Source organism: Xenopus laevis, chromosome 4L (assembly GCF_017654675.1).
Source record: "Xenopus laevis strain J_2021 chromosome 4L, Xenopus_laevis_v10.1, whole genome shotgun sequence".
NCBI classification, from domain to species: Eukaryota; Metazoa; Chordata; class Amphibia; order Anura; family Pipidae; genus Xenopus; species Xenopus laevis.
The window spans coordinates 59708389-59723027 of NC_054377.1; the positions used below are offsets into that span (position 1 = coordinate 59708389).

General features: G+C 38.3%; 1 protein-coding gene across 3 annotated transcripts in view; it reads left to right on the forward strand.

Moving 5' to 3' along the window:
- Positions 1 to 14639, forward strand: part of LOC108714096 (junctophilin-3) — a 92907-nt gene that overhangs the window by 64840 nt on the left and 13428 nt on the right. The gene's annotated exons all lie outside the window — the stretch shown is intronic.

Below are 14639 nucleotides of genomic sequence, written 5' to 3' on the forward strand. Positions count from 1 at the left end.
TCCGTTGGCAGATTCTGGAAAGAGTGATTGAGAAACAGGGACAGGACTTTAAACAAAAATGACTACAACGCGAAAGCTTTTGGATATGGACTCTACAGACACAGTCCCCTAGAGGCTTAAATGAAGAATTCGATTTAACATGTTTTTTACAATATTCTTACTGCTGGTTTAATGAACCATTCTCCTTTATTTTTCAGATATTAATTCGGGAAAAAAAAGTCAAATATGCATCCAGGGTGAGGTAAAAACCTTTTTCCCATTAATAGGGATAATTAATTCTTATATTATAGAATTGTGTGAAAATGATACATTGATCGGTTTAGCTGAGCCTAAAATTTGGATACTGTATATAATCGAAGGATTTAGATCTCTAACATTGTTTTGCTACTTTTTCTGCAACTTTTTCGCAACATCACTAGTAATTGGACTTTCACCTACAGAGAACTGTTCGAAACATGTTTTGAAACATTTTTTTACACACTGGACATTTTTTCAATTGGGGGTGGGTTTAATTGCGTATATATATTGTGTATGCGCGTATGTCTCTGTATCACCTGACGAAGGGGAACGTTGTGTGACGCAATAAACACACCAGGGGTAGGACCCCGGTTTAATTCGCTCTGTGTGCCAGCCTGATTTTTCTGTATATTGGATTGTTGGAAGCGCTATCTCCCTTGGGCTTTGTGCACCAGCGGAAATAGTTCGAAGGGCCTGAGTGTGCGCGTGACCTTTCTACACTGCTCTCGCAGAATATCACATGTAGGGTATTAGCGAATAATGTTGACATTGTTAAATTATAAAAGTAAAAACCACTAAATATCAAAATTTGCCTGTATATATGCGTGTTTAGTGTGTTTGTGATAAAGCCTAGCAAGGATGGAATTAGCCTTTCCCAAGTGTACTGTATGCCACTAGTTGATTTCAATTATTCATGGGGAATTCAACCGTAATGCACAAAAATATAGTCTTGTATCTGTTGGGAACATATTACAGAAGTGTCCTCAAGTATTTACCTTGTAGTTGGTTGAAAGTCTACTATAAATTATGCATTTCTTATTAAACTAGACTGTAACACTTTATCATCTTGTAAGACCTGGTACAAATGTGCCTAGTTTAGTACAGGGGGCATGTTTTTCAGTCACAGCATAAGCTTTGCTAGCTGCCCTTTGGGATGTCAAGAGTAAAACAAAGTGATAGCAAAAATCAGAGCCTTAGTTTATACACATTAATTAGAAGGTGCAACATGGGGAGAGAGGCTTAGGGGCACATTTACAAAGCTCGAGTGAAGGATTCGAATTAAAAAAACTTCGAATTTCGAAGTGTTTTTTGGGCTACTTCGACCATCGAATGGGCTACTTCGACCATCGAATGGGCTACTTCGACCTTCGACTACTACTTTGACTTCGAATCGAACGATTCGAACTAAAAATCGTTCGACTATTCGACCATTCGATAGTCGACCCCCTACTTCGGCAGCTAAAAGCTACCGAAGTCAATGTTAGCTTATGGGGAAGGTCCCCATAGGCTTGCCTGAGATTTTTTGATCGAAGGATATTCCTTCGATCGTTGTATTAAAATCCTTCGAATCGTTGGATCGAACGAATAATCCTTCGATCGTTCGATCGCAGGATTTGCGCTAAATCGTTCGACTTCGATATTCGAAGTCGAACGATTTTAGTTCCTAGTCGAATATCGAGGGTTAATTAACCCTCGATATTCGACCCTTAATACATCTGCCCCCCAGTGTTTTTAGTACAGCATTAGAGATGCATCAGTTGGGTTTAGCCAGATGCCAAGGATAAGCAGATTCTCTGATTTATCGGAACCACTGTATCCATCTCTGCTAAGGCCCACTCTGTATTCCATGAACCTTATTCTCCTGTTTAGTGTTATTATACTTTACTTGCAACCATTGGAGGATCAACCAGAGATGGTGCTGCTTTTCTGTCAGCTAATTATTTGCTTGTGTTGGTTTAAGTACAAGACAAATGCTTCCATATTAACTTATTTCACTTGCAGTTTTCTCAATTTATTATAACTCAGGGCAGCATAAGTAAGTAAGTAAGCATAATTACTGACAACAATCATGTAAGCCCTGATTTCAGTTAAGAGTCCCATTGGCAAAGAATGGCGCTTTTTGGTTTGTCTTGTACAGATTTCACCAAACCCTAAATTATTTTGTCATATGTACAGAATATGCACATCCTTTTAGGTGTATTGTGTATTTTAGTATAATTAAGATGGGTATTGGAGAGAACATAATAATGCTATGTGAGCTCATCACAGTAAATAGAAGAAAAAAAGGTGACTAATAGGTTCTATGAGCTCTAAGTCCAATATGCGTAGCTAGGCAAAAATATTAGGTCATTAATCATTTTCATTGAGCACAGGCTAGCTCACTTGATTCATTCATCCATAATGACTGGGTTTAATACTCTCATGGTCAGCGTGCAGGCATCCCTGTGGGCCAGTTTCACAGGGATAGACTCATATGTTGCACTATATAATAGACTGGTGGCAGCCAATTGCAATCTTATTAGAATTGGTTAGTTTAGGAGAAAGTGAAGAAGATTGGTTTAAAGACAAAACTCTTAATGCACCAAACTACGTCAGCATTTATTCTCCTGCCAGGATGTTAGTAGAAAGAAGAGTAAGAAAGCATTAGGTTTTAGATACTGAAGCAAACCCCCTTTTTGGGAGCATGCATGAGCTATTCCCTGCTTTTTTTTTTAGTATGTGAAATTAAAAGTGCCATCCTAATTCTTTGCACCCTTGTATGTCTCTATGTATTATAATCAGCGTACAGTGGATTAAAAGAGATGTTATTGGTGGGTTCTGAATTGAAGTGTAAATGTTGTTCAGCTTTCCGTTTTTTTTCAAAAACGATTGGTATTTTAAGGCCAAGGGGTTAGAACAAGGATTCAATGCTGCTCTATGCCTGCGGTATAAAGAAGTGGATCCGCACAGATCAACAACTTCATGTAGCTGCACTCAAAAGCACAGCTTTAGCCTCCATGCAGAAATTTTCAGAGTGATCTTTGCTCTGCACAATGTAGCCAAACTCAAGCTGCAGCTGTGCCTGTGAGCAGATCTCTCCATGGGGCAGATTCACTAACCAGCAAAAAGTCGCTCAGACAACGCTAATTCACTAAAGTGCGGAGTTTCGTCGTGGGCGCTGAACGCTGGCGACTTTTCGCTAGTGCTACTTCGGCAATGCGAGCAATTCAAAGTGAAGATGCTCTAGCGTTCATTTCTGCCTAGCGCAAATTCACTAGAGGTCTTGCGCTCAGGTTAATTTGCAGATGGCGGAAAATTTAAAGTTGAATGGACGTCTTTATGTTATAGGTTGCAGCAAATACATTACATTTCCACTGTTAACTACACTTGTCCAGGGAACCGTAATAAAGACAAAAAAGTTGTTATAATGCCCTACACATGAGCCCACTGTATAGTTAATGTTCCATATGTTAGAAAATGTATGGGGGAAACCGGTTACCCAAAAAAATATTTTTAGGACTTTTGCAGGCTATCACTCTGAAAAAAGGAAAAGGCGCCAGTATTTTTTGAACTTTGATGCTTTTTCCACTTACTGAATATGATGTAAGTAATAGAAGATTGAGGAAGATCTATGCACTCCAGTGCACTTCGCCTGGTCTGAGCTGGCAAAGGCAAGTCTGGCGAAAGAGGTAACATTCAGTAAAATCCGCATTTTTGTGAATTTGCGGAGTAACGTCCATTTGCCAGAGCGAATTGACGCCTGGCCAATTGACGATCTTTCGCTAGCAAATTGGCGCCTGCGCCACTACGCCCTTTAGTAAATCTGTCCCCTTGAGTGAAGTGAAGCATTGAATATGCTTTGTGCCCTTGTCCTAATTATCCCTCTAATTTAGCGAGTTTTTGAGTGCAAACCACCATAAAACACCCTAAATCATGAAAGGCAAAATGGTTAAAGGGACCTCTGCCATTGACTTCTACATGAACTCTATAGGTATTAGCTGGAGTATTTTAAGATTCAGCCCTTTAGCAGCTTTGGGGCATAATAAATCGTGAAATATTTGAATTTTTTTCCCCCTGAAAAAATTTAAGTGTTTTCCCCCTAAAAAATTCTAGTTTTTTTAGCGAAACATGCCTGAGCTGCAGCTCAGTTTTCACTCTTAATAAATATATAATTTTATGTCCTTTAGCAGAAGTTTTTATTGATACATAACTGCACATACAAGGGAAATAAAAATGTAAAACAATGCACTCTAAATCCATCTTTATTTTTTATTTTTAGGGCATTATTCTGTCTTCCATACTTTTTAAATGTTGAGCAATGAAATTATCTGGCTGACTTACAAAATTAAATGTGATACAGGGGGCTATAACATGCCGAAAGTTTAACCCCTAGCTGCAAGCAGTAGGCTCTATCCTATTACTTGATAACAGTTACTTGACTAGGTTTGCAGACCAGTGGTAGACTTTGTTCCTGTTATTTACAGTAATCCATGATGCCTTAGCTCAGCCTGCATGCAAATAACATTTCCTACTGTGGCAATCTTTAAACATCAGCTGCTCCTGAGGTTGGCTGTAATTAATAATGCAGTGTATTTGAATCTCAGGGGTGCCACAACTATCCAAAAAACACTGTAGATAATGCTCTGTATCTCCTTGGGTGCACAGAAAACAACAGTAATAATATGGGTATTACTTCTGTAGGTTTTTATGGGGGGGGGCAAGTACTGTAGAAGCCTCCTTTATTGGGGACTAACTCCTGGGCTGCGGGCAGTAATATTTTATTCTCTGAAAAGGGTAAAAACATGTTCAGGAGAGTTCTTTGTGCACATATATTTTGTACATTTACATGTTCCTTTAAGTTGTGACCTTCTTCCAAAGAAACCAGTGAATTCATGTGTTTATATATGATATCCACTATGGCATGTTATACATTCTTTGTTGACCCAACAGTCTCTGATAGCTCTCCCCTCAGTTTTTCCTGCATACAAGCCCATTACTGTAGTAGTGTTTTTCATTTTTTCCCTGAGTACCCTGGATCTCGTACAAAGTCACAACAAGTATACACACAGACCTCAGGCCAAGATTACCTCCTTAAAAATGCTGGGTGTTAGTCACGTACATCACAACAAAAGCACAATGATCATTTTAAATGTGTGCACATATTTGCAGAACTGTATGTGTTCATTTAGTGAAGCTAGGCTCCCACTTACATAAATGGTTTTTCACGATTCATGGGTATTCCCTTGTGTAGACTCTCAAAAAGATAAAGTATTCCCTTGTAGTGGCTTTTTTATTACTCTAATTCCATTAACTGGTTGTGCCCCTAAGCTAGAAATGTATTGATTAAGTGAAGGAAAGGCTGGGATGCAAGTAGATATGTAACTGAATAAATGCTAGTGTTTGGGAGATAATCTGAATCATAGAATGCAGAAATATATATTTATTAAGTATGACCTTGAGCATAGGAATGGTTACCAGAGACAAGATACATTATTTATATTGAATTGCAATAGCTATAATTCAGCACTGCTCCCTAATGTATTTACTTTGATATTGTACAATGTCAGTTTTCAGATAGTGCAGCTTTCATTTTCCAGAATGTTTCATACATTCTCATGAATGTGTAAAGAACAAAATAATTGTAATCCTGTATGGTGAAGTATTAGAACACAGTGCATAAATAACAACATGCAGCATTCAGTATGCAGGAGAATGATAGCATGACATTTATTGTAATTGTCCAGTATTTGGTTGACCAGTATCACATTCCAAGTGGTGGTAGTGACCTTTGCCTTCTTTGTTCTCTATATAATATCAGCATAAGTTTTCCTCATACTCAGTGCCGAGAGTGGCTAGGGGGGCTAGTTTTATCAGAATGGCAACTGTAATCCCAACATTTTTTGGCTGTGCGCTAATCTGCTTTGGGAAGGCCAAGTAAAGGTCCATAATGCAATACACAAGGATGATGAACCATTTGGAACTGGTGATAGAGATATAGTTGTGATGAGGGTGAGTTTCAGATATTATTTTAGGGTAGAATATTTTCCTTCTTGTTTATTCTTATGGTGGTGATAGCAACATGGTGATGTAATTAAGGCTGGCTGTCCTTCTCACTCGTTGGCCCTAGGGCCCAATGATCGGATCATAATGGATGCGATACGGGTGGTCGGATTGCGGTACTGCATAGATGCACAGATGCGGCCGCGATCCAATAGGATTGTTTAACCTACCCGATCGAGATTTTGCCGACATTCGACCAGATATCGGAAGCCCGTCGGATGGCACACGTATGGTGGCCTTTAGACTCAGTTTCATGTAACCCATACCTTACTTTATTACATTGTAAAGTGATGGATTCCAGGAGCTGAAGTCTTTCTGCTTTCTGTAGTGAGTGGTGCAGTAAGTCTGCAAAACAAACTATTATCCAGAAAGATGTTATCCAGAAGGCTCAGAACTATGGAAAGGCCACCTCCCTTAGACTCCATTTTATCCAAATGATCCAAATTTTTAAAAATGTTTTCCTTTTTCTCTGTAATAATAAAACTGTATCTTGTACATGATCCAAACTAAGATATAATTCATCCTTATTGGAGGCAAAACCAACCTATTGGGTTTATTTAATGTTTACATGATTTTCGAGTACAGAAAGATCCATTATCGGGGAAACCTCATGTCCCGAGCATTCTGGATAACAGATCCCACTGCTCACTTCCTTTTAGGTCAGGAAGAGACGCATTGGAATTTTTTTTAAATTATGAAGAGTATCTTTATGCCGACCCTGCGGGGTGCTGACACCAGTTTCTCAACTCAGCTCATTGCAGTGTCGCCCCTGGTAGCCGTTACTTGTAGAATATTGTGGCACACTTTTCATCATAAAAACACAAAGGAAAGCAGAATTGGTCAGATTGCATAAAATTGTCAGTTATTTACCAGTTTTAATCATGGGCAATGGTTCATGTTCTAAAAAGCTAATTGGCATTGATAGTTGTCTTTCTATGATCTTATAATTGACTTGCAAATATATAGGGCTTATCCATAGAGGGCACAGACAAAGTTAACCCATTCAGCACCAAACTTGCAGGCAATAATGAGAGTAAAATCAATGTAATATCCAGAGGCAGTACAGCATGTCCATGAACAAACAAGGATGCAGTGGAAGGTTCTGGGGAAACTATGTCTTGACTGAGAATGGACCAGTTGCGTACTACTACCCACCACCTTACCTTTTCTGTTGGTGACATGTCACCCCAATCCTTTAAAACTACAGGATTTCAATGCAAAGAAACAATACATGGCCTACCAAAAAGTTACATTTGCTACAATGAATTGATATTTGCTCTTGCTGGTGAAAATTTGCCAAGGTACTCAGCTTGCCTCAAGTCAGGATCACTTTTTCTATCAAACCTAACTGCAAAAGATTCTAGGCCAGTGTTGAAATCAGAGATCCATTCTGTTCAGAAGTGGTTCACATGAAAGAAAATGCTCTCTGTGCTGTGTACTTCCCACTAGCAGTGAGACAGTTAAACCTGATGGGGGGCTAAGGCATAATAATGTATTATGGTGCATGACATTTCTGCAGGTGCAGGGAGCTACAGTAAATTGTGCAACTTGTGTTTGCTATAGGCATGGATGTTGGGTGGATAAAAACATTGTAATGCTGCTTCAGGGTTAGAAAAAAAGACATGTTTTGTAAGACAGGCTAACAGCTTAATTGTTACCTTTCATCTGAGCTCTGTGGCGCTTGTACACTGGGTGTTTGAGTTAAAAAGCCCTTAATCTGTGCATGAAAAGTCATTCTTTAAGTATCCACAGAATGAAAGAGATCCTGATAGTTCTGGCAGGAGGAAGCTTTTAGGAGGAGAACTGCTGCGCATGGGGGCATCTGACCTCGGGGAAGACATGTATTACAGTGCATAAAAGCCTGCTCTTCCAGCTGAAAGGCTGTATTGTATACACAGCAGGTAGCTTTACAGTGCATTACAGTTTTGTGGCCAAGCTGAATATCAACACAATGTAAGCAATTAGCGGTAAGCCTTATTAGCTGTAAAGGGGTTAAACTCTTTGCTGCTGTATAAATCAGCATTATGGTGCTGCTTTCCTGAGCTAATATAAAACTGCTTACACTATTGGCCATGAGAATAAAAGGGTTAAAGTAGAACTAAACCCTAAAAATGAATGTGGCTAAAAATGCCATGATTTAATATAGTGAACTTATTGCACCAGCTTAAAGTTCCAGCTTCTCAATAGCAGCAATGATCCAGGACTTCAAACTTGTCACAGGGGGTCACCATCTTGGAAAGTGTCTGTGACACTCACATGCTCAGTGGGCTCTGAGCAGCTGTTGAGAAGCTAAACTTAGGGGTAGTCACAAATTACCCAGCAGAAAATGAGGTTTGTCTGTAATATAAGCTGATGCTACAGGGCTAATTATTAAATTCTGATGATTAAATTCTAAGATCTGTATTAATTACTAATCAGCCTTATACTGTGACATTTCTATTCTATGTGTACTGTATATTGTGAGTGGGTCCCTAAGCTCAGTAAGTGACAGCAGCACAGAACATGTGCAGTGAATCAGCAGAAAAGATAATGGGGAGCTACCAGGGCATCTTTGGAGAGACAGATCTTTACTGCTAAAGGGCTGTGGTTGCCTTGGGCTGGTACAGAAGCATAAAACATCATGTACAACATTTCTACCTACTTCTTTAGTTTAACTTTCCTTGTCCTTTAAGGTGGCCCTAGACGCACAGATATTATAGCAATTGTTATGTCTATAGCTTCCTTTACTCTCAACGTCAGGAAAGCTTCAGTATGGTGCTGGGCACATTGTGCTTCAGGATGTCATCAGTGGGGCAAAACACATGCAGATTTGGAGGTATGAATATCGTAATCAGAATATAGTAATCATCATTCCAGGCCAAAGCTTTTTCGGGTCTTAGCTGTCTAAATTAAAGTAAGCTCATAAAGACACATTCCTTATCAGGGGCAGTTTTCACAAAAATTACAATATCAAAAAAAATGAAAGTGTTTTAAAATAATTCAAATATAATGCAGCGTTGCCCTACACTGGTAAAACTGTTGTGTTTGTTTTGTTTTTATGAATAAGCTGCTTGTAGCAATGGGGACCCCCATTCAAAGGAAAAAAGGCTCAGGTTACACAGCAGATAGCAGATAAGCTTTGTAGAACATAATGGTGTTATCTGTTTTCCACTATTTATAACCTGTGCCATATAGCCTTTTTTTAATTTCCTCCACTGCTACACAGCAGCTTGTTTATATGAACTATAGTAGTGTTTCTGAAGCAAACAGATCAGTTTTACCAGTGCAGGGCAACACTACATGATATTTTCATTACTTTAAAACACTTTCATTATTTGGTGTTACTGTTCCTTTAAGTTTTGTAAGAATCTAAGTACAGTATTATATACAGGGCCATTTCACAGGTAAATTATAAGAGCATTATTTTTACATTTTATGGATGTCACAATGGGAGAATTATATACAGGTATGGAATCCGTTATCCAGAAACCCATTACCCAAAAAGCACTGATTTACGGGAAGGTCATAGAGCGATTTTTAATCAAATAATTTAAAGTTTGAAAAATGATTTACTTTTTCTCTGTACTGATAAAAAAGTACCTCGTACTTGATCCCTACTAGGATATATTATATATAATTATAGGGATATTTATTTAATGCATATAAGTAAAATGCTGCCCAACATATAATAGTGAAGTTCTCTACAGAAAATAATAGTACATTGACCTCACCATCTAAAGGAACAATGAGCCTTGGCATAAAATGGAACAATAACTGATTAACGTTTTCCTTTTATGCTTCCCTGTTCTCCCCTGTACATATTATAGGATCAGGTACATGCATCAGTATCCTTATAATTCTATGCTAGTATGTGAGATCACAATGCAATTCGCATTGAACACAGCATTTTCAAAGGCACTGCAGCATTACCAGATCAAGAAATAGTGGTCTGTATATGGGTTTATTCTTTCCTCTTCTTCTTGAAGGTAAGGAAAGTAAAATGAAGACCTGCACTGCTAAGGCAGTGGTCCCCAACCAGTCTCTCGCAAGCAACATATTGTTTCCAGTGGCCTCAAAGCAGGTGCTTATTTTTCAATTTCTGACTTGAAGGCAAGTTTTGGTTGCATAAAAACAAGTGCACTTCCAAACAGAGCCACCAGTAGGCTGCAAATCCACATAGGGGCTACCAAACAGCCAATCACAGCCTTTGTTTGACATCCTTAGGGACTTTTTTCGTGCTTGTGTTGCACCACCGCTCTTTTTACATTTGAATGTGGCTCGCAGGTATAAAAGGTTGGGGGCCCCTGTGCTTAGGTTTCCACTCACAAAGAGACTTGTCTTGGCTGTAAGGCATCACTGTATATTATGTGCAATTCAATATTTATGGCTACCACTTTGAATTTCTTTACTGAGAGCATAGGGGTGATGTGCAGAGATCTGTGCATCATTACTAACTGAATACCATACAGCAAGTTTTTTGGTGAAGCAACTGAAGCGGGGAGAGCAAGCACTAACCCTTGTAAAAAAATAAAATAAAGCAGCACATCCTCAGCAAGTTAGCCTTTTCAAATTAATTTATTAGGTCCTTTGTGTTGACCAATGCTTATAATAATACCAATATTCTCTTTTGTGCAACAGCCTGTGTTACATTATTTTACCCATGTTGTAAGACTACTAACTTGGCATTATAAATGAACGTGAATTTACACTGTAGTAGTTTATACAAAAGGTGAGCAAAGCACGTGGATGTTCTAGCATTAAAATGAATGCCAATGTAGTGATTGAAAGTTTAAGGAGTTATGCAAATTAGTTAATTCGAAAGATAAGAGCCCTGACATTTAATTGCCCATTTAGGTATTTTGCGTTCTTGCTCATATTACCCCCTTCCCCCCCCAAAAAAAACAAAACTCAATAGAGGTATGGGACTTGTTATCCAGAATGCTCGAGACCTAAGGTTTTCCGGATACCCGATCTTTCTGTAATTTGGCGCTTTATACCCTAAGTCTACTAGAAAATCATGTAAATATTAAATAAACCGAATAGGCTGGTTTTGCTTCCAATAAGGATTAATTATATCTTGGTTTGGATCAAGTACAAGGTACTGTTTTATTATTCAAGAGAAAAAAGGAAAGTTAAAAAAAATTGGATTATTTGGATAAAATGGAGTCTATGGGAGACAGCCTTTCCGTAATTCATAGCTTTCTGGATAACTGGTTTCTGGATAATGGATCCTATACCTGTAATGTCTTGGCCATGTTCCTGGTGGTACATTACACTTTGAATATGTTTTACCCCCATTATAATGTGTGGGGCATTCTTAATCATTCTTAATCATGAAAGTCATTGATGTATTAATTAGAGATAATATTGCAGTACAGGTATGAGACCTGATATCCAAAATGCTTGGGAACTGGGGTTTTCCGGATAAGGGGTCTTTCTGTAATTTGGCTCTCCATGCCTTATGTATTAAAATATAATTTAAACGTTAATTAATCCCAATAGGATTGTTTTGCCTCCAATAAGGATTCATTATATTGTAGTTAAGATCAAGTACAAGGTACTGTAGAAAATCATTTTGAAAAATGTGAATTATTTCATTGCAATAAAGTCTATGGGAGATGGCCTTTCCATAATTCAGAGCTTTCTGGATAACGGGGATTCTATAACTGTATTTAGATTTAGCTCCAAATTATATTCTGTGAACCGATTATTACTTACTTTATGCTTCTTATGTAAATTCGGTCAGTTCCACTTCCACTGCATTCTGATCATCTTGAAAAAGCCTGGGTTGGCTAAATTTAGCTGCAGGTGTATCCAAAAAGCTTTTTATTTTGCTGGGAGTTTTCTGAGCATATCAAGTTTTCATAATATTTCAAATAGGCTATATATTTTATTTCCTTTGACTTGTTAAGCTTTCTTGGCATTCACATAGACAAGCTCATTTACCAATGCTATAGGCACAGATGATGAAAAGTGCACAAAAGGAGCACAACATTGAACCCCTTAGGGCCAGTAGATGGAGCATTTGCACAAATAGGATTGGCAGATGCAAGACTCATTGTAGAGATTCATTGTAAATTCTCTGCCAGCTTCAGATCATGTGATTACAGGCAGTCCACTCTTTAGAAATATTCATTGACATTTCAGGGTGGTGGTCTGGTCATTGCCAGGTCTGCTATTGGCATAGTTTTTCCTTTGCATTTGTAATGGCAGCGGGACATACTGACTGTTGCAGTTTTCCATCTGAGCACTGTGTGCCATAGGCCTAAATGATGGCAAATCATCTAAATGATGAATTGTTTCCTTCTGCAAATCGGCACACAGTCCTCTATGTTTTATTGACCCTTCACAGGTCAGACACACAGCGAGAAACCCCTAGACAAAAAATGATTGACACTAATATGGTCAGTACTACAGTCAGTAGGTGACTCCACCCAAGAACATTTTCCATTAATCCATGGGGACACTTTACATGTAACATGTTTTTCTTCTTGTGACAATTTGCTTGTCATTCTATAGGGATCCATATGTGATGAGTTTGAAAATACACAAGCAGGTGGTCACTGTAGGTGGATTACAGAGTGTGAAATGAGGAGTAATCGTGGCATAAGGAGAGTGGCACTGCTCAGATGATTTTGATAGCTTGCGTAGGTTTCTCTCTCATGTTTGCCAGATTTCTCAGTCTGCAGAAAGCAGAAGGCCGGCAGTCTGCAGCGGACATTAATAATGCAAGCACAGTTTGCACTCTGTTGAAAGTGTAGATCTGCTAATCCACTTCTCCTCCTCCACTGCATGTTATCTATCTTCATTTTCTACCTTCTCTCTGTGTTTAACCCTTATAGTGCCAGAGGGTCTGAAAGCCTAGCCAAGCAATGCATTGCATTGCGGCTCCTTATTAAAGTGCGGATGTAATGTTCCTTCATATGCTATGAGTGAGTGAGTTAGAGGTAGTAAATCCTCATCCCTTGGGATGGCCAGATTGCATGATGTAACCTGGGCCGATTGTCTGGTTTATTATTTAGACATGCAGTTTCTGTCTATATAACCCCAGACATGTACAGGTACCGGTTTCCAGTTACGGCAAACAATACAGGTGCTTTTGCAGCAGATGTTGATCAACTAAAACATTTTTTTTGGAGCCAAACGTGCTCATACAGTTCAGTTAATAACTGACCAAATCCTATGCACATGTAGCCTCTGCCATATGCAGAGCTGTGGAGTCAGAGTCGGAAGCAATTTTGAGTATCTGGAGCCGGAGTCACCAAAAATGTTCAGACTCCTAATAACTTTAATTACAAGCACTGAAAATAATTAAATCAGATTTAAGAGTTTCTATATAGGAGGATATAACAGAAGCATTTTTTTGGATTGTATTTAACAGCTAATCTACAGCTATGTGCCAGTTTCAATCAATATACAGTATAATATTAATAGTTAGTAGTTGTTTTAGGTTTTTCAATTCTTTTGTTTTATGAAGTTTAGCTTTGACTTTGGTTTAGAATTATCAAAGGATGCTGTTTATCTTTTTGAGCTTTGGCATTGATAAAATGCCTTGTATGTTGTGTACTTAACATGGAAAATACATAGTATATATATAGTATATTAAAGGAACAGTAACACCAAAATATGAAAATGTTTTTAAAGTAATTAGCATATAATAAAATGTTAGCCTGCACTGGTAAAAACTGTGTGATAACAGATAAAACACCATTGTATTGGACAGAGCTTATCTGATGTATGCTATGTAACCTGTGCCTTTTGACTCCACAGCCCTGGCCATATGGTCAACTTTTTGGCATGTTTAATCACCAAGAGAAAGTTGGTGAGTTGTCAGTTGTCAGTCCTGTTCAGTGTCCCTGTAAGTGTATTAACACAAACAAGACAGGAGACAGACAGTGTTTCCCCAGCAACATGTTATGTCTCTGTGGTTGTACTGAGCTTCCCATAGCTATACATTAAAGGAACAGTAACATCAAAAATGAAAGTGTTTTAAAGTAATAAAAATATAATTCAGTGTTGCCCTGCACAGGTAAAACTGCCGTGTTTGCTTCAGAAACACTACTATTGATTATACAAATAAGCTGCTGTGTAGCAACGGGGGCAGACATTCAAAGGAGAAAATGCTCAGGTTACACAGCAGATAGCAAATAAGCTCTGTAGAACATAATGGTGTTCTCTGTTATCCATTATTAAACCTGTGTTATATAGCCTTTTCATTTTTTTGGTGTTACTGTTCCTTTAAGGTCAATGATATAGACCAAGGGTGTCCAACCTTTTGGCTTCCCTGGGCCACCTGGTAGAAAAAAAATGTTCTGGGGCCACACTTGAAATACACACAAACACTGTTGTGTCTGACAGATACTATATTCAGATGCTAATGTATTTACAAAAAAACAACCACTGAAAAAGTTTTAATGAATATGTATTAGATAGTTTCTCAGAATTACAAGTTGTAGATATTTTCAAAATGTTAAAAAGTTTTGGGGTAGAGATCCCATTAAAAAACACGTAGTTTGTGTTTTTACAATTTTAGCTACTGCAGATGAATCCCTTTAAAGGTGGCCATACATGGGCATATTAAACCTGCCGATTCAGCAGCTTAT